The following is a 21,543-nucleotide window of genomic DNA, read 5'->3' as shown; positions in this document are numbered from 1 at the left end:
GCAGGCAGGCAGGCAGGCAGAATGGGACACTGTGGATTGAAGCGCGGGTGGGGTGGGAGTGGGGAAATTTCCCTCTTAAAATGAAGATGCGTGTTATACGCCTGTGCGTTATACGCCGATAAATACGAATTAAAAAAAAAGTTATACATGAATTAAGGGACCTGATGAATTTGAAAAATAAAATAAATATGATGGATAATATTCTATGAAAGATGGTACAATTAAATATATTTAAATAATATGATGATTGGCATAAGCAGAATAGGGTAATTGTCATGAAGATAATATGTTGAAATATATTTACAGTAAGAGGTATGATACTTAAGATAGGGTGATTGGTATAAAAATAACATGGAAATAATGGATAATGGAACAATGAAAGATGATAAATTAATACAAGGATGTATATTAATATTAGAATTATATAAGCTTGTTAGATGGAACAAATATGATTAATATCAATTTATTTGTATTGAAATGTATGATACTCAGATACCACATTGTTCACACACTGATATTATTCACACACTGATTATGTTTGTGGGAACATAAATGGTTTAATCTACCAGGAAAGAGAAGACTAGTTGAAATTTGATAATAAAGAATCAAAGAAATTGGAGATTTTGTGATTAAACAAATGGGACCCTAGAATCCCGATTAGATTAAGATGTGCAGCTACAGAAATTGAATAAATAAATAAAATAAAATGAAGTTTCAGGCAGGAAAAAAACCAATGCCCTTTGTTCTTGAACTGAAAATATAATGGTGAAATTTATAAAATGACAAACCAAGGGATGACACTGGAGACACTTCAAAGGATTCTTGAAAAACTGAGAGAGAAACATATCTAAACTGCCAGCATGCATTTTTTGAAGGAGACTCTAAAGAAGAAAAGAAAGATGAGAAAGAGAACAATGTAGAAGAATTTATAGGCCAACAAGATGAAGAGGTGAAACAAACTTCAGCTGATGTAGAAATATTGGAAAAAAAAAATTGTGTATTATAAGGCAGAGATGACAGGCAGAGCGGAAACACAAACTGGATCTGTCTGAAAGAGTTGATACCATCGAAACCATTGAAACATCCCCTACCATCGAAACCATTAAAACATCCCTCAACATCATAGTAGCATCCCTGGACGCCGTAAAAGAAAGAATATCCAACCTTGAAAAAAAAGACACAACACAAAAACCTGAACATCCAATAGCTACAAACCACATCTCTACCAAACAACCACAATCCAATCCAAAACCCAATCCACAAATAAACACAACCCAGACAAATATTGATATCCCAATCCTCATCAGAGAAGCCGCTGAGCGTGAACGGAAACGCCCAAACGCCATCTTATTTGGTCTAGAAGACATCAATGTCAATGATGACATCACAACTGTCCGAAACATCATCAGAAATTATCAAGCATCAACCATCTCCGCTGATGAAATACTTGACATTTCCCGCATCGACCGAGAGCTCAAAAATAGAGACGGCTCTGTGGCCCCACGCTTGTGCAGGGTCATTTGCAAAATGAATCAAGCAAACGTAAATTCATTTATACTATAAACTCACTCGCCAAAACCAACACCAACCATAAGAACCTCCGTTGTCGCACCCTGACCTAACCATACAGCAACGTGCCCGCCTCCCGTACTCCGCATCGAACTCAAAAACCGTCTAGACAATGGAGAGAAGGACCTGTACATTGACTACCATGCTGACTGTATCAAAAGTAAGCCACGCAACCCAATACTCAGCTTTTACCCTCAACCACAACCCTACCTCAACCCATCCACCATCACCCAAGACTAGGCACGCACGCCCAACTACCTCAATTCCAACTACTGCCGGCCTTAAATGCAAACTACTCAATGCAAGAAGCCTCGTGAATAAAATACCTGAATTTCTCTTCCTCCTCAATATGGCTAACTTCGACATTATATTTGTCTGTGAAACATGGCTCAATGCATCTCTCCCGACTCCATTACCACAGTAAGAGACTATCATGTTTACAGATCAGATCGTGAAAATCGTCGAGGAGGTGGTGTTGCTATATTCTATAAAAATCCTTACATCTAAAAAATATCCAAGTTACCCAGGAGCTTGCCCTTCCTGAAACCATCATCTGTGAACTATCCTCAAATATCACAATTCGATTCTTACTATGTTACAGAGCACCTGATTATGACATCGAACATGTAAACAAGCTAAATACATTACTAACATGGGCTGCATCCTGCCCATACCCTTTTATCCTTCTTGGTGATTTCAATCTACCTCATATTGACTGGACCCTAAATGATTGTACAACTGAAATCATACACACAACCTTCTACAATGCTATTACAAATCTGGGACTGGAACAACTAGTAATCAACAACACTAGACTAAACAACTGCCTCGATCTCATCTTCTGCAACAGTTTGAACCTAATTTATGGAATACAAACTAAAGAACCCTTTTCCAGTAGTGACCACAATATGATTGACTTTTGTCTCAACATACATCCACACAAAAATCACCACAATGATGTAATCCCCTATTGTAACTTCAAAAAGGCAACTATGATCTTATAGACAACGATCTCTCATCCCTTGATTGGCAATCTCTATTCACTGGATGCAATACCGTTGAAGACCATTATAACATATTTTTACTTGAAGTCAAAAGAGTCATCAAACTATATGTTCCAACAACAACTCCCAAAACAAAACAAAAAAGCAGATTACCCATATCAATAAGGAAACTTCAATCCAAAAAGAGATCACTCTGGCGGAAAAACAAATCTGGTCACGTTGCCAATTTCAAAAACCGATACAAAAATTTATGCCACCAGATAAAGACCGAATGCACCAATTATCACATTAAACAAGAGGAAAACCTTCTAAGCACCAATTCCACCCGAAGCTTTTTACAATTTTGTAAACAACAAACTAAAAGACTCAAAGTCCATCCCTCCCTTGATAGGACCTGATGGTAAAGACTGCAACGATTTACACCATTAAAGCCAACATCTTTAACACATTCTTCGGCTCAGTATTTGTAAACAGCAATGGATCATGCCCAGTATTTCCTAGCCGCACTCACAGATAACAACAATGATCTAATACATATCGATTTCACAGAAGACAATGTCGAAAAATCACTACGCAATCTAAAACCATCTCTATCTATTGGACCGATGGAATATGTGCCTACTTCTTAAGAAAGCTATCCACTGCCATAGCCAAACCTCTAAGCATAATCTTTGAAAAATCTTTCAGGACCAGCTCCTTGCCTAACCTATGGTCACAAGCCACAGTCATCCCCATCTTCAAAAAGGGAGACCCAAGCCTAGTTGAAAATTACAGAACAATCTCCTTATGCTGCGCCACCTGTAAAGTCATGGAATCAATTATTAACCAATCCATCATCCTCCACTTAGAGACAAACAACCTACTCTCCAATAAACAATTTGGTTTCAGAAAAACTATCCTGTAATCTGCAACTCTTACACTGCAAAAACATATGGACGACACAACTCGACCAGGGCAAAGCAATTGACGCAATCTACATAGACTTCTGTAAAGCCTTTGATTCAGTGGTACACGACAAACTACTCCTAAAAATAAAATCCTATGGTATCTCTGGACAACTGAATAACTGGATAGAAGCATTCCTGTCAAACAGACAACAAATGGTCAAAATCGAGCGCTTCTATCAAATCCAGTACCTGTCAATAGTGGTGTCCCCCAGGGCAGTGTTCTAGGACCAACTCTCTTCATACTCTACATAAACGACCTCTGTGATCATATTAAGAGCAATTACGTTCTCTTCACTGATGATGTAAAGCTGTTCAATACCACAGACAATACTGCTACCCTACAAAAGATCTTGACTATGTATCTGAATGGTCAAACAAATGGCAACTTCAAATCTCAACAAATAAATGCTCTGTCTTACATATTGGCAAAAAAATCAGAAAATAAAATACAAGCTGAATAGTCAAGATCTTGTTGATGACCCAAGCTCTGTAAAGGACCTTGGAATACTCACCTCTAATGATCTAAGTGCTAGAGCCTACTGCAACCACATAGCCAAAAAGGCATTAAGAGTTGTTAACCTAATCCTACGTAGTTTTTCTCTGGTAATATCACACTACTAACCAGAGCATACAAAACATTTGCTAGACCAATACTCGAATACAGTTCATCAGTCTGGAACCCTCATTACGTATCTGATATTAACACAATTGAGAAAGTCCAGAAATATTTCACAAGAAGAGTTCTCCACTCTTCTACTCGTTGTAGAATACCTTATGCCACCAGACTTGAAATTCTAAAACTAGAAAACCTTGAATTACGCCGTCTTCGGTCTGACTTAAGCATGGTATATAAAATCATACATTGCAATGTCCTACCTGTCAATGAATACTTCAGCTTCAACCATAACAACACAAGAGCACACAATAGATACAAACTCAAAGTAAACCGCACCAAACTTGATTGCAGGAAATACGACTTCAGCAATAGAGTGGTCAATGTCTGGAATACTCTACCCGACTCTATAGTCTCTTCCCCAAACCCCAAAAACTTTAACCTTAGACTGTCTACTATTGACCTCACCCCTTTCCTAAGAGGTCTGTAGGGGGTGTGCATAAGCGCACCATCGTGCCTACCGTCCCTGTCCTATTGTTTCTCTTATTCTTTTATTTTTCTTATATGTACCCATTTCATGTATTCACAACTATGTATACACTTATACTTATTATCTTGTAAACAATTGGCAAATCAAATAAATAAATAAATAAATAAAATAAATAGTAAGCTAAGAAATGAAAGCTGACTAGCTGGGTTCCTGGGTTTATAGAAGAGAGTTTCTATCTATGGCCTTGAAGAAATTTTGAGAAGGGAGAAATAAAGTTAAATGGATTTTCAATCTTACAACACCAACAGGATGAAATAAAGATCAAGATTGTTAGAAGCAAAAAAAAAAAAGGAATATAAAGTATGATCAGTGTTAAAATAAGAAATACTTCTATAAAATGGGCTTTTTGCTCTTGGACAAAAAGCTCTTGGACAAAAATGATTTTTGGAGACTGAATGCATGGGAGCTATAGGAAGAGGTGAGGTGTATGCAATGCTATAGTCAAACTCGCATTGTCATCATGACATCATGTGTCGTATTGGGACTGTTTTGGTAAACCGGGTGGGGATGGGGCCAGCATGTGATGTATCCAGCCAGTGGGCTGGGAGTTTGACAGCCCTGCCGTAGAGGATGGGAAAATATTAAGTTTGCCTATTCTTGTTGCAAGGAAAATTTACTTCTTTAAATATTCTTTATTTTATTCTATTTATTCTCCTCCCCTCTCCTCCCCTCTTTTCTTTCTTTTTTTGCTGTTCTTTATTTATATCCTGCTTTTATTATTTTAGTAAGCAACTCAATGCAACAAACATTTCTAATACTCCTATTTTCTCTGCAACATGAACCCTTTGAGGTGGGATGGGCTAAGAATGACTGACCCAAAGTCAGTCAGCTGGCTTTCATGGCTAAGGTGGGACTAGAACACACAATCTCCTGCATTCTAGTTTGTATTCCTAGAAGCCTTAACCACTACAACATTTTTCTGTCCTTTTCTGATTTTAGTTTGTATTATCTTTTAGCATTGTTAAACTTTAATATATTTTTTTAAATAGAACACATTACAATAGTCCAACCACAAGGTGACTAGGGCATGAGTGACCATGAGGAGAGAGCTTCCTTATCTAGGAATAGGCATAGCTGGCACACCAGATGTAACTAGGAAAAGGCATTCTTGTCATCTGCTCTTTGCGGTTGCACACCAGTCTTGAATGGGGAAATTCATCCAAGATTAATAATGGAAGACTCCTATATCTGCCTTTCTCGAAAATCAACATCCACTAGGTTTTGGCAGGATTGTGTCTGTTCCTTCCCATCCACATAGATACTAGAGTGGGATGTTGATGGCATTACTTGGTGAGCCCCGAGTTGATGAAAGATTGATGAAGATTTTGTTATTGTATAAGTGAACTTTCCTATTGTAAAGGAAAAGAGGACAACAATAACCTGTTTCCCCACTGTTCCAGAAGAGTTAGTCCGGAAGCTTGGGAGATATCTAGGACAATATAATAATGTAGTGTTTCTCAACCTTGGCAACTTTAAGATGTATGGACTTCAATTTCCAGAACTCCCCAGCCAGCATTCTGGGAGTAGTAACTGAAGAAGTTGCAGAGGGAAGAGCAACTGGTATGTCTTCTTCTCTTCTAGGAAGTATTCCCTAGATTTAAAACTGCAGCATATAAAGGAATTATGTGAATGGCATTCATTCATTGTCATTTCCATTTCCAGTATATTCTATATCCAGACCAACTGTTCTTGCAATTCAGGATATTCTTCATGCTGTGTAGATTCACTTATGCTCCTTTGGATGTTATCATACCTGTTCCCTTAAACATGCTATGATTTACAATTGTTCAGTTTGGTTGGGAGTCAACATAGCAAATTCTGATTTCTACCACTTGTAAAACATGAAATGGATGCTGTCAGTCTGATGTAAGGGGGAACTCCCTACTTATTTAAATATACATGCCTCACCTAGTTCCATCCTACGCTATTACAGCTGCAAGTGTTTAAGTAGTCTTGGGTCTTGAGCCTAATAGAAAGAAATCTTCCCAGTTTTACATTTTCTCATTTTCTGTAATTGCCTGAAAGGGAGGTACCAATTTGTGAAGTAACCTATCCATCAAATTTCCAAAACAATTAATACTGTCTGCTCAGAAAGTTACCTAAGGCAATGCTCAGTATACTAACACCTTTCCCAAACAATTGTAAATATGTAACAATGGCATGTCAGTAATCTAAGGGTAACAGCTTACTCTATCATGTGTGAGAATACAAAGTTTTACAGTGAGCAAAAGTGAAAAAAAATTGCCTACTGTTCTTCATCAAGAAGTTCAAAGTTCTGCAGCTGCTTCTGGAGCACATCTCCAGAAATGGGAAAGTTCTTGCAGATATCCTCAGCTGCATTATGTCCCAAAAGGTCAAAATATTGATGTGAATCTAATTTTGAAAAATGCAAAGCGAATTGTCTACTCTGTAGATCACCAGGTAATACTGAATTATAACTTCCAGCTGCCCTATTAAGTATGCCTAATGGTAAAGGTTACTGGTGGGAATTGTAGTTCAAACCACATCTGGTGGATCAAAGTTTCTCACCCATGCTCAAGGGGGCATTTCATTCTGCATTAGGTGGAACCTCTGGGATATCTTCAACAGAGGTGGTATTCAGCAGGTTCTGACCAGTTCTGGAGAACCAGTAGCAGAAATTTTGAGTAGTTCAGAGAATCGGCAAATACCACCTCTGACTGGAGATTTTACCAGATCCTTTCCCTGCCACACCTACCAAGCCACGCCCACAGAACTGGTAGTAAAAACATTTGAATCCCACCACTGATCTTCAAGGATAACTTCACACAGAGCCTTGCTCTCTTTTTAATTCAGTATTCGCCTAAAAGAGAGTTTTTAGCAGTTGTCAGGCTGGTAGATATCTTCTAAAATGACAAACATCACCATGGTCACCATCATTTCCTCTGTTGTTCTTTTAACGTCATCATATTATGTTGAAAATGAAGTTGTAGCCTATAGTAAAACCCTATTCTGCTGGGCTTAATTGTCTCAGTACTTAGCTGCATGTTCTTTTTGGATGAGGAAAAGTGAACTGGGGAATGTATTTTCTTCAGATTAACCTGGGGGGGGGACGGGGGGACCAGTTTCTTTCTCCTTTTATCTAGCAAGGTAAAACAGCACTGGGTTTTCAAAATATGAGCAAGCAAAATATTTAGTAAATGTTATTCAATAGCTGTTGCTTAGGCAACCACCACCATGATACACGCAATGCAGTCTCAGCATGTGTATTTTACATTAGTTTTATCTCATGTGCTGAAAAAGGAAAATCCTATGTTATGAAAGGAAAAAAAGCAAAGAATAATTGGACATTTGTTAATGTCCCCCCATTAAGTTCAATGTGGCTATGGGCCCAACATTGCAATGAGAAATTGTATTGTTTATCATAGTCATCTGCAGAGCTCAGCCATATAAGAAAGGCAGCTGAATGAACCCAAAGAGAGCGACTAGTGTAAGAAAAATAGTAATTTAGATTAATCAAAGAGAAAAAATTAATAAGGACAAACTATTGCAAAACTAACATATAATGGAAGGGAGAATGGGTTTAATGGAAGGGGAGGAAGCCCTAAGGAGTTTCCGTGAGAGGTGTGGTAATCTAAAGATGGCTCTGCAAAAGTGGAGCCTGCAGCAAAGAACAAAGGTACTGGTTAGTTGATTGATTTCTTGGAGTCTTTCTGGATAAGGAGGCAATGGTAGATTACCCACATATGCTCTGGATGGCTGGTCTCTGTGAGGAGACTGCAGAACAACAGATTTGTGGGTAGAGCACTAGGAGATGATGGGTTTAGTTATCTTGCTTGCAACCACAGAACAGAATCTGTCTTGTCTTCATTTTCCAAAAAGTCTAACATGATGGGTACAATGACAATAACATTTACTTTTTGATTCACTCAGGTTGGGAATTGATTTTATACTTTGATTCAGTGAGTATTTCTTCTTTCCTTCCAATAAGTAGTGAATAGCATACTGGAGTTCATTTACCCCCCACCCTGCCCCAAATTATAAGACTTGGTAATGCAAATATCACAGGTTGTTTTTTTTTTTTTTGCTATTAGGTTCAGAACAAGAAAAGCAAAAATCTAGAGCCCAGAAAGGATAAAAGCCTGCCAGATAGCTCGTTGCCAGGGAAACAAGGTAGTGTCATATTTGTGATAGATAAATATATCTCCATCTAACTCTTTTAAGAGAATCACTGTTCCACAATTTCAAGATTATAAATGGTTGTAACTTGCCAAAGTCCATTAGGATTGAGGCAGGCAATAAATATTGTAAAAACAAACAAGTTTGTTTTTTTACTCTTATTCCTCCTGATGTACATTTCATTTATGGATCAGATCTCATACTAGTACGAGAAGTGCTTTCATTTTTGCATTGAAACAGCTAGTTTCTCTGTCAAATGCAAGTAGTGGGTGAGCTGCCTACTGATAAGGAAGGCAGACATAAAGTTAAGAGGACTTTGCGAAGAGAAAAAAAACAGGAAGCGAGTGGGGGAAGAGGAGGAAAAAAAGGCAGCTGACCAGAGGTGGTATTCAGCAGGTTCTGACCAGTTCTGGAGAACTGGTAGCAGAAATTTTGAGTCGTTCAGAGAACTGGCAAATACCACCTCTGACTGGCTCTGCCCCCATCTATTCTTTTGTTGCCCTGCATAGGACAACAGAAAGCAGGTTAGTGGGTTGGGGAGGGAATGGGATTTTGCAATAAACTTCTCCTGGAGTGGGATGAGAATAGATATTTTGCAGCATCCTTCCCCTGCCATGCCCAGCAAGCCCTCCCACCAAGCCATGCTCACAGAACCAGTAATATGTTTTTTTTTGAATCTCACAACTGCAGCTGACATTTGGGCAAAGCATGGGGGGAAGGGCGGGGGGACTTGCCGTTAGGAGCACCCCACGGGCAGCAATTCCTCGCCACCAGCTGCTCCTAATGGGTGATCATGGCAGAGCGCGGAGAGCTCCCTACTCCTGCCAAGCACCTTTGCGGCAGACCCAAGACCTTCAGCTCCCGCCACTGTTGATTTCCCTTCTGCCCATGCTGCCGCCGCGTTTGGAGCTTCTACTTCCACATTTGGAGCACCACTGCTGTTTGGAGTGCCGCTGCCGTTTGGAGCTGCCGCTTCTGCATTTGGAGCTGCCGCTGCGTTTGGAGCTGCCGCTTCCGCATTTGGAACCCCACCGCTTTTTGGAGCACTGCTGCTGTTTGGAGTTGCCATGTCTGCATTTGGAGCTGCTGCTGTGTTTGGAGCTGCTGCTTCCGCGTTTGGAGCACTGCCGCTGTTTGGAGCACCACCGCCATTTGGAGCACCACCGCCACTCCAAAAATGGTGGCAGCTCCAAACGCGGAAGTGGCAGCTCCAAACACGGCAGTGGTGCTCCAAATGGCAGTGGCACTCCAAATGGCAGTGGCACTCCAAACACAGAAGCGGCAGCTCCAAACGTGGCAGTGGTGCTCCAAATGGCGGCGACACTCCAAACACAGAAGCGGCAGCTCCAAATGTGGCGGCGGAATGGGCAGAAGGGAAAGCAACAGTGGCGGGTGCCAAAGGTCTTGGGTCTGCAGCAAAGGTGTTTGGTGGGAGTAGGAAGCTGTCTGCGCTTCTCCATGATCACCCGTTAGGAGCGGCTGGTGGCGAGGCTGCCCACGGGGCACTCTAGATGAGGATACAAGGGGGGGAATTAAGTCACCCCCGAAAAGACGGCCTAGCCGTTTTTTCGGGGCTCAAAAAAATATAAGTCCCGGCCTTATTTTATGAGAAACATGGTAGTGATCAACTTACAACCATTCATTCAGAGACTGTTCAAATTTATGACAGTGCTGGAAAAAAAAGCATGAAAGTTATGAAGAGCCATCACTCTTCATTAACATAGTTGATCTTCAGATCATATTCAGAAACCCTTCTCCAAATGTTCCTTCTTTTGAGGGAATATATAAAGCTATATAATCATTAGATGTGTGAAATTCCCTATCGACGTCAAAAGAAGTGATATAACTTATCACAGGAGGAAGACCAGACTTTGACCTAATCTATCCATCCCATGAAAGCATCACCACCATTACCTCATAAGCCAAAGTACATGAAAAAGCATCTTAAAAGGAACAGAAATCGTGGAACTAGTAGGCTGTTCCTCTTGAGTATCCTGGTTTCTTGTAATCATACATAGATAAACATAGAGATACTGTATAAAAATGACATGCAAAACCAGAGGATTCAGCTTTCTGATTAAAAAGTTTTTCTACTTCTGAATATACAATGTTCTTCTAAATTAGATTCTAGAAAAGTTTCTGGTTAGCTTAATATCATTACAGTTATAGTCACTGGTTATAGCAATTGATAAAATCTTCTAATCTTGTGGAATTCCAGATTTTCACCAAATGTCAGCCTGAATGAAAGCCTGTTATTATTTAGAAAGTTTATTTCATATCCTTCTTGTTTGGGTGTCCATTGGATTTTTGAAGAGATTCTCAATTTTATCATGTTAAAATTGTTAGATCACGAGTAATGAGATGCAGATGGACTCCAGCTCTGTAAACGTTCCTTTATTTTCTCTTACAGGACTGATTGCGGCAGCCGTGGCAGCTCCTTTTACAATAGAGCTGCATGTGGCTGCAGCCAGTGACGGCCGTTCAAATTCCCACCGCCATGGACCAACCAACCACAGGTGAGTATGTTAATACCTAACTCCCCTCCCTACTTGGTCCGGTCCACCCAATGCTGTCCTAGCCTATCGTACGTAATCATGTAAGTAGGCGGGGCTTTTATGGGTGTGACTGGAACTGCACAGCTCAGTCACTGGTTGCTCTCTGAACTGTTTGGGTGGATTGACCATCTCTCCTGTTCTTCCCCTTGGAACCTCCTGGAAGCTTCTGGCTGTGGTGGCCATTTTTTCCCACTAGGGGCCGCCCTTTCAACTTCTTTGTGGGCCTGTTCCTGCCTGGCTATGCTGTCCTGCCCTTGGGATTCAGGTACGTGTCTGCTTTTTCTGTTTGGAGCTATTCTTACTTGTTGAGGGTGTGTGTCGTTAGTTGTCAGGGCCTGTTCTTTGTGTATCCCTGTTTGTGAGGGGTCTCCCCCCTCCTCTCTGGTTGTGTTGCACCTGTGTGAGGGGTCTCCCTCCTCCACTTTGGTTGTGTTGTGCCTATGTGAGGGGTCTCCTCCCCCCTCTGGTTGTGTTGCGCCTATGTGAGGGGTCTCCCCCCTCCTCTTTGGTTGTGTCTGTGCTGCCCCTTGTCCCTCGAGCTCTGAGTTGGTCTATGGGTCTCCTCCAACTTCGCCCATCTGTTGTATCCACTCTGTAAGAGTGGGGCCTGGTTACATGGGCCACCCTTGTGGGTATCCACAGGGGCTCCCCGGTTAGATTCTTGGCGTAAACTAGGTCCCCTGTTTGGAATGTCCAGCATTTACTGGACGAATCTACTAGTTTGTCTGGGTTATATGTGGGGTGTAATCTGTCTAGGGGTGATCTCAGTTTTCTTCCCATGAGTAACTACTCATATAACGGCAGGGCTCTTATTAGTTGTCATGCTGGACGTTATATGCTGTATGCTTAACAGCTTGTCTATCTTTGCTTGTGTTTCCCCAGGCCCTAGCTTTTGGAGCGTTTCCTTGGTGTGACGTACCATGCGTTCCGCTTGTCCATTCGTGGATGGGTGACCAGGTGCTGTTAATGCATGCTTTATCCCGTTCTGTGCTAGGAACCCTTCGAATTGGGTGGCCGTGCACTGGGGCCCATTGTCGGATACAATTAAGTCCGGCAGGCCATGTGTTGTAAATAGTCTCCTAAGCTGTCTAATTATGGCTTCTGCGGTGGTGGATTGCATAATGCTTACTTCCAACCATTTGGAGTATGCATCCACCACTATTAGAAATGTGTGCCCCTTTACTGGTCTGGCAAAGTTGATGTACAACTTTGACCATGGTCCCCTTGGTGTTTCCCACTCATGTGTGTGTGTGCTGTGGGAGGTTCTGGCCTAGATTCTTGACAGTGTTTGCAGGTTGACACCCAGTCTCCTATTTCCCTGTCCATCCCTGGCCACCACATATAGCTCCTAGCCAGGGATTTCATCTTTACAATTCCTGGGTGTCCCTCATGTAACATTTCTAGTATATTTTCCCTTAAAACCTCATGTATGATCCCCCAATCCCCCCATAGTATGCACCTTTTCAGGGTTGAGAATTCTGTTTGTTTGTTTCTAAATGGTTTGGTTTCATCGGTGGTCTCAGTCTCTGGCCAACCCCTCCCTACCCAGTTCAACATTCGTGCCAGGGTTTTGTCTCTTGCTGTTGCTCTTGCAATGTCTGCTGCTGTTGCCGGTGTTTTTTCTAGAGTCTCTATCAGGAGTGTAGATGTGGTTGGCACTGGGTCTTCATCTAGGTTGGGTAGGGGGCATCAACTGAATGCACCTGCATGGTCTATGTCCTTTCGGGGTTGGTATATTAAATTGTAATCGTAGGCGGCTAGGAATACTGACCAACGCGTCATTCTGGGTGATAGTATGTTCAGGGTGGCTCTGTTTCCTGCAATGATTCCCAGAAGTGGCTTGTGGTCTGTGACTAGAGTGAATTTCCTTCCGTAGATGTACTCGTGGAATTGCTTGATTCCAGTGACAGCAGCCAGCACTTCTTTGTCTAGTTGGCTGTAATTCCACTCTGGTTTGGACAGTGTTTTGGAGTAGAAGGCTATGGGAGCCTCTTTCCCATTGGGTAATATGTGGCTGAAGATGGCGCCAACCCCGAAAGGTGATGCATCACAGGTTAAGGTTACAGGAAGTGCCTCGCTGTACTGGTCTGATGTAATTAGATTTTTTATTTTGTGGAATGCTGTTTCTTCCAGTTGCCCCCAGGACCATGCTGCTTTCTTGTCAAGCAGTCTGTGTAGTAGCTCCACAATTGTTGCTTTCTGTGGTAGGAATATGTTATAAAAGTTAATAAGTCCTAGGAAAACTTGTAGGACAATTTTATTTATGGGCCTGGGGGCTTCTTTGATTGGTCTGATCTTGCTCTCTGTGGGGTGGATCCCTTCGCTGTCTATTAGATAGCCCAAGAATTCTACTTTGGTGGCTTCTAATTGACATTTCTCTTTTTTACCTTAAACCCCACTTCTTTGAACTTACTTAGGACTTTCCTTAGGCAGTCGCGCAATTGTCTTTTGTCCTTGGCCGATATGAGGACATCATCGAAGTAGGGCACCACTCCTTTAATCCCTTGTAATAGGCATTCCATTAGGCTCTGGAATAGCCCCAGGGCAATGCTGACCCCAAATTGTAATCTGTCACACTTGAATTCCCCTCTCTGTGTTACGATCGTCTGGGCTTCTGCTGTCTCTGCGGTCTACTGGTAATTGCTGGTGGGCTTGTACGAGATTGAGTTTTGTGAAAAAATTTTCCCCACCCCAGAGAATGCAATAGGTGTTGTACCACTGGGACAAGGTATGTGTTTTGTTGTAGGGCACAGTTCAGGAATGCCTTGTAATCAGCACAGATGCATAAGGACCCATCTAGCTTTACTGGCGTGACAATAGGGGTTTCCCACTTTGCGTGGTCAATTGGTTCTAAGATCCCTCATGCAATGAGCTTATCTAACTGCTCATCAATTTTAGGTTTAAGCACAAAGGGAACCCACCTCACTTTTAGCCTTATGGGGGCTATGGTTGGGTCTAGATTAAAAGAGATTGGAGACCCCAAGTACTTGCCTAGTTTCCTGTCAAAGACACCCTGGAATTCTTCCATCAGGTTCTCTTCCCACTCGATCTCATTGATACTGTGTATCCCGGTGACTTCAATTCCCAATGGTTCAAACCACTGGAGCCCCAGCAGTCTAGGCTGGTCCCGGTCTACTATAGTCAGTGGCAAGACTCTGGAGTAGTTTTTAAAAGTCACTTTGAACTTCCTTATGCCTATCACGGGAATCTTGTTCCCTTGGTAGTCCTTTAAGGTTAAAGTCTTTCTTTTAAGCTTTTAATCAGCTTTTAAGCTGATTTCTGTTTATGCTTGGGATCAGTTGTTTTATGGTGTCCCAGGATACCATCGATAGGTAGGAGACTGAATCCACTTCCATCCAGCATTTCTGGCCTTCTATGGTAATCTGGATGTGGACCTTTCAGATGTTTGTCGTGTTGGAGTGGCCCACAGTCACCGTCTGGTGCGTCTCGCTTCTCCCATTGGCTGCCTCCTTGTGTCAATGGTTTCTGCTCTATTGGCTCCATCTGTTTCCTGCTTGATTGTCTCTGTTCTGTGGGGGTGTGCCCTGCCTCTGCCTTTGGAAGTTGGGTTTCGATGCTCTGCAGGCCCTTGCAATGTGCCCTCGCCACTCACATCATTGGCAAATGGCGTCGCAGAAACGGCATTCCGATCATGGATGGTTTCCTTTGCAGCCTGCACACCAAAATGCTTTCTTTTTCCATTTCGGTTCTTTGTGTTGCACTCTGAATGGAGTTGGTTCACCCCCTCGTCATCCTCATCACTTTCTGACTTGGACTGAATGTCCTCGTGTGGGTGGTGGTATCTTTTGGTGGTGCCTGCGGTGCCCTATTCATCTTTCTCTTTCGCTGATTTCTGTGATGCTTCCACTGTGGTGGCCTCCTCAATGGCTTCCTTGAGGGTTATTTTGGGCTTTGTCAGGAGGTGGCTCTGCAGCGTTAGGTCTCACAGTCTGAAGACTAAATGATCTCTCATCGCTTCATCCATGTTTAGGAATTCGCATGCCCTGGCGATGTCCCTCAGGGTTGCGATGAAATCACTGATGCTCTCACCTTCCTTCTGGTTCCTTCAGTAGAATTCATGCCTTTTGATGAGGCAGGATACTGGCAGGGTGTAGTGACCCCTCAGGATCCGTTCCAGGTCTGGCCAGGCCATCGTCTTCACGTAGCTTGGTGCCGACAATGCTTTGGCCATTTTAAAAATGGTGGGCCTGCAGTGTGTGAGAAAGACCGCTCTCTTTCTTTGCTCTGAAATGTTCATGAGATCGTTCCCTTCTAGGAACATGTGGAATTGGTTGACATACAATTCCCAATCCTCAGTTGTAGGATTGAATGGTGTGGGTGGCGTGTTTGTTCTGGCCATTGTTCAGATGTGCTGCTTTGGTTTTTGGTTGCAACGTTCTTGCTGGTTCAGTTTCATCTCAGGATCCCACCCTCATCACCAGTGTTAGATCGCAAGTAATGAGACACAGATGAACTCCAGCTCTGTAAACGTTCCTTTATTTTCTCTTACAGGACTGACTGCGGCAGCCGCAGCAGCTCCTTTTACAATAGAGCTGCACGTGGCTGCCCCCAGTGATGGCTGTTCAAATTCCCACCGCCACAGACCAACTAATCACAGGTGACTATGTTAATACCTAACAAAAATGTCTTTATTTTTCTTAGCCTATTGGAAAGAAAGAAGGCTCAAAAATCATAAAAGACAATTGACACATTTCCTACAAACTCCTGAAATTTTCCTTAATGCAATTCACAGCCATATAATTTGCACGGTATGTCTTGGAGCCACACTTGGTTATTCTTTCTGAGTCTGAGTTTTTAGGAATATGTTAATGTGCATTCACAGGTACAAATATCTTTCCAAAAATGCATTTAATAACTTGGTTTTGTGCTTGATTCATTTAATTAAAATTGTATCTAAAAACACAGACAATCTAATGTTCTGGAATACAGTTAACTGTATGATGTAAAAGCAACACAAGGAAAGAAATGTCCCAAGTTCCTACAATTAGGAAACAAAAAGGTAGAGATATTTGGATTTGCTGTAAGAAAAACTCCAAATTTCATATTAAAGCAGATCTAGTCTGTGAGTTCTAAAAAAATGTTCATTTAGGAAATAAAGGAGAGGGAGAAGGGAGGAAGAGGATGAAGTTTCATGCATAGCTACAGTCCAAACAAAGTAGTAGAGTTTGCAGATTAGTTGTTGGAAGGACAGTTACCATATAAGTGGTTGTTTTTCCGCACCTAAAAATGATGGTTAGTTGGTCTTTTTCTTTCGTGCTATCCAATTGCCTTACTGATCATCATGACTGAGTTTTTCGACTTTAGAATCAACTAAGGATATTTCATGTTGCAAATCAACAAAAGATAGAACAACAACAACAACAAAATCATACAATAAACCAAGAGCCGCTAAGCAAATTCCAATCAAGAGTTGAATTCATTTATGCCAGTGAACTTATAAATGATTGATTTATACTGTTGATTGTAGCATATGTATGGGTGGATGTTTGTAATACCAGGCAGCACATTGTAAATTTGTGGGTAGTGTTCCCTGGATACATGTACTATATATGCTTATAGCTGCTATAGTTAGCTGGGCAGATTATAACATCTTGTTTTCAATGTATAATATTTTCTGACAAGTTGTATTTTAATTATATATTAAAATTCAATATAAAATGTATGTATTTTGCTATAGAGAAGTCCAATTTTAATGAAAACTCAGAACTAAGTAATCAGCATTAATAAAATAGTAGCCCTCTAAAAAGTGTTCTTAATTAGTAAGATAAATCAGTTTATAGATAACACAAATTAAAAAATTAAATCTATAGACAATTGTGGGGAGCCATAAAAACAGCATACCAAAAAAGGATCTGCACAACATAAAAAACAAAAACAAAAAACAGATGAAATCTATAATGACAATTATTCAGGAACAAAAACCTATCTCAGTCTAATGACATTTTCCTGTAATAATGTTAGTGCTGAATTTATCTAATAAATTTATCTTCTGCCTTTCATGTTTCACTTGTTTTTGAGCATCTAATAACTTGAAAGCACTCATAGTTCCAAAGCAAATTTGAGTTTTTGTAAGTATGAATATAAACAGCACTCGTTTGTCTTCTGCACTTCACCCTGGAAATGACAATGAGAACATGGAGGTGTGTTTGATAGAAATCATAATGAAGTCAGAGGCTATTCTAAATCCTCTCTCATTTCCTTTGGAATAATATCATATTGCAAGAAAGTATGACACTGATATATACTATTAATTTATAAGCTCCGAAAAACAATCTGCTATCATCTAATTATATATTTCTAGAAACTTTATATAGATGGCATAGAAAACTGCCCGTTGACTTGTTTGTCTCAAGAAGTACAAAGTAGAGGAGACTTGGTTCCATTTTTATTATACAATCATAGCAAAGGACTGAATAAAAAGTTTGAATTAACATTACCTAGAAGAGCCTATTTAAAAAAAGAATATTTTTAAAGATCCATTTATATACCAAAATTCAATATAAAGTGTATGTAAATGTAGCATTTTGGTATAATGTCAGTTTCAGATCAGTTTCAGATACTGTGGTTTTATCAATGGAATACATGGAATTTTGATTGTCAGTGAGATATTTACATAGGAGAGTATCTTTATCGTGTTATAGAATACTTCTACAGTAGTGTGGAGAAATGAAATAAATCGAATCTGAATTTGTCTCAAGACATTTTGGTGTATTCTCTCCATCTGTTTTCCTACTCCAATCATTATTCCTCCTCCTCCTCTTGATTATACAGCTACCTCAGGTTGAATGAATTCTTTTTGCATCTAGCTCATTCTTACATTCCTTATTGCTGTTCCTTTTTAACAATCCTACTATCAGGTTTGGTCAGGTACTATCGGGGTGGGGCCAGCCAGTGGCGTGATTTGCTGGTTCTCCGAACTGCGCAGAATTGTAATAACTGGTTCTATAGAACCAGTCCGACCAGGTAGAATCCCACCCCTGGTCTTAAGTCCCTCTCTCTGGGATTTCTTTTTCTCTCTCTATTAATGGCTGACTGTCAGTGTTCCAAGCAATGCACCCATAGAAAGCAGAACTCTGAGTCAGGCAATTTCCTCAAATAACAATTTATTGGATACATGATTTTGGCACAACTGGTGAAAGCCAACTCTGAAAGTTTCCATGGCTTTCACCTAATTAAAAAAGTAAAACTTTCCCCTTTCCCCCAAGTCACTGGTCATGCTGTCCAATCCAGGTGCTGGCTGGTTGCTTGGTTACTTCACTCCTCCACTGGCCAGCCATCAGTGAGAATGTCCTTGGTTCCCACAGAAAAACTTTATTGTTTTGACTACAAAACCCCATCTAACTATTTCCCCCCTCCCTCTGTTGTGTGGCAACCATGAAGCCTCCAAGACGGCCTGAGCCAGGTTCACTGACATGTAGAGCCCTTGCACAGTTTTTTACATTATGCTCTGTTTTGCTAGATCTCTATATTTCTTTTCCTCTTTTTTGGACTGTCTACTTTCCTTTGGCTGCTCTACTTAGTTTGCTGGTGGATGCAGAGCTCCATAAGGTGCCTTAGCTTTCTTCTGTGCCTACACCTGTGTCAAGATCGCTGCTTCATTGGCAATTCAGCTTGCTGGGGGGATGGTTCAGATGGGAGAGAAAGAAGGCAGCACAGGTGTCTGCAATTGTGCCAAGCACCTGCTCTTCCACATTTCCCTGTCCTTTTCCATGCTGCCTTCCCACTTCATTTTCTGCCTCCGATTAATGTCTTCATTCATTTTCTTTTTCTTTTCTATCTAAGATGCTTTGCTTCTTCTTTAGAATTGGAAAACGTTTGGACATGGGGAGGGTGAGCACCTTCTTGTGTAGCTGGAGAAAAAAAGCTTAGAATGAATTGTACTGTTCAAAACTCCTTTCTATTCTGGGTGGTCTGTGTGCCTTTCTGCTTTGAAATAAATAACAGAGAAAGAGTGAGAGGGAATGAGCAGGAAAATAACCTCCCTGTGCCATTCTTGAAGAATACTGGCTGATATTCCAAGGACAGAGTCTGCCTCTTAGAGCTATCCCTTAAATCTATCACCACGTTGCAAAATATGAAGGCTCAGTGGATGGCAGCAAAGAAATATAAAGATTTCCAACTGTTTGCTGCCATCTAGAGATCACCTGGAGTGTTGTAGTCTAGAGCTGGTACTTTTAATTTAACATTGTTCTAAGTTCTTTGTCTGGCTGTCTCATACACATATCAGCTGCCATTTTCAGATCAAAGGTATTGAATGCACATGTACAAATATATCCTATATTCTATCTTTCCTATTAAGCAGAGGTCCCCAACCCCTGTGATTAGGCCACACAGTGGGAGGTGAGTGACAAGTGAGATAAAATGAAAATAATCTGAAATAATGAAATGAAAATAATCTGAAAAATAAAATGAAACTGAAATAATCCCTTCCCCGGTCTGTGGAAAAATATTCTTCTGCAAAACTAGTTCCTAGTGCCAAAAAGGTTGGGGACCACTGCTATAATGCAGAATATATCTCATAATCTGCTTTGGAACAGAAATTGTGGGACAAACTATTGTCCATGTAATCCAGGCAAGTCTTAACATGAATTCTCACATGTAAATCCAACAGGGAAAAATTAGATTGATATTTAATGTCTCACCATTTTCCCTAGAGTAAAATAGAGATTTTTAAAATTATATGCTGTTATTTGTAATTTAATAGAATGTGAGTTTAATTATAAAATGTAATGCTGGTTGGCTTTATAGCCCACCAGATGGTTATGTCAGTTGTTTAAAACATAAGATTCTCACCCACTGCTTTAAATGTTCTCATAGGTTTCTTAACCTGGTGTGGTGTAAGACTGGGTTTTTTTTACCAGATGTTCAGCAGCATATGAAATATTTGAGACCAAATCTTGCTGTTGAGACAACTGGTAGCAGAGCTGGGAATATGCAACCTACAGTTTTTAAACGTGGCTGTTCTACAATTCCCAGCATTTTTCCCATTGGCCATAATAAATGGCATTGCTGCAAAATGGTATATCAACAACCGCCTGTAGAGTCACAAGTTTCTAATCCAAATCTTGCCCTCCATTAGGAAGATTTTTCACGATTGTGACATCCGGTTCTTTTAATAAATGTAAAATTTATTTCATATTGATGAATAAAATAGACAGTATTAAAGGCTACTCATGGTTGTTGAGTTTTACAATAAAATATTGGCTTTATATTACAGGCTGAAATGTAGATTTAAACTGGTGGCAGTATCAAAGTGTTTAGGTAGATCTCAGAAAAAGCTAGACACAATCAGACTTGAATAGTGCTTTGATGGGAGACTTTAAGGAAATCACAATGCCATGGACTAGATTGGGAAGTCAAAGTATTCCAAGAGAAGACAGTGACACATCACTTCCATATTATTGCCACAATCATTATGTGAACATGTCCATATAGTCATGCTTGACTTAAAAGGAAATCTTTCAAAGGAAGCACTTCCCTGTCCTTTGCTGTTGGCATTACATAGTAGGCCAGGCCAAGAAATAGACACTGTGTCTGCCTAAAACTACTTTTATAGGTTTCCTATAGTAACAGAATCTTACAAAGTTCCCTCCAGTGGTGGGATTAAAATTTTGTTACTACCAGTTCTGTGGACATGGCTTGGTGGATGTGGCAGGGGAAGGACACTGTAAAATCTTCATTCCCACCCCACCCCACCCCACTCCACTAACCTGCTTTCCAGCTTCATTTTCCTGTGCAGGACAACAAAAGAAGACCCAGCCAATCAGCTGGGACTCGGGAGGCAGAGAAGAGATGGGGGCGGGGCCAGTCAGAGGTGGTATTCCAAACTACTCAAAATTTCCACTACCGGTTCTCCAGAACTGTTCAGAATATGCTGAATACCACCTCTGGTTCCCTTCCTTTTTATATAACACATGAATTAGGGGGAATCCCTGCTTGTTTTCATAATTCTCCCCTATTATCATCTGCCATGTTTTTTTTTACTCAATGCCTCTCCTCTTTTGCCTCCATCTAGGTAATTTTCTTTATTCTCTATAACAATGATCTCAAGAAAAACTCAGCAGAGTCATGCCGGATTAGTATTGGATTGATTAGTAATATAGGCTAATCTGGGAAAGTAAAAAAAGTGCAACATCCTAATCTACAA

Source organism: Notechis scutatus, chromosome 2, assembly GCF_049901735.1.
Source record: "Notechis scutatus isolate UNSWTSFEM ecotype Mainland chromosome 2, rNotScu1.2, whole genome shotgun sequence".
Classification (NCBI taxonomy): domain Eukaryota; kingdom Metazoa; phylum Chordata; class Lepidosauria; order Squamata; family Elapidae; genus Notechis; species Notechis scutatus.
Note: the sequence above shows the minus strand (reverse complement) of the source record.